The sequence below is a fragment of the Penaeus monodon genome, chromosome 25, assembly GCF_015228065.2.
Source record: "Penaeus monodon isolate SGIC_2016 chromosome 25, NSTDA_Pmon_1, whole genome shotgun sequence".
NCBI lineage: Eukaryota > Metazoa > Arthropoda > Malacostraca > Decapoda > Penaeidae > Penaeus > Penaeus monodon.
In genome coordinates this window covers 12,369,348-12,369,869 of record NC_051410.1, presented here as the reverse complement: position 1 = coordinate 12,369,869, position 522 = coordinate 12,369,348, and positions in this window count along the sequence as shown.

Below are 522 nucleotides of genomic sequence, written 5' to 3'. Positions count from 1 at the left end.
TCTAGCAACTTCTAGCAATATTCTTAATTCATATCCCAAAAAATAAACACAGATTTACTACTTACACTCTATGTAAGTTAGATTGATCTTGTTTGATACGCTACTAATGTATTATGGATAAGTCTTACTCATAATCCTTTTTATAAATGTGATCGAATCGAGATTTACGTTTGTGAAATTTTTTAACAAAACTATGACGTTGGTTCTGAAACATCCTAGATGTTGTGATATGAACAAATAAGATTTTTTATTATACAATATATGCAAACAAATGTAGCCAAATGCGATACGATATGAGTTAGAAATGAATAAAAGATATATTTTACATTCTTTTAATATGAAATCCAATCTTTTAATAATCTGGATCTTAACACAGAAAGTGGCTTATACACTTCTAGAATAGAGACGAAATTCGGGTACACATGCAAATGAAAACCTGTAATACATACCTCGACGAAGAGCACACAGATAAAAAGGAGACAAAAAATCGCATAAAGAAAAGGAAATGAAGAAAACGAAAAA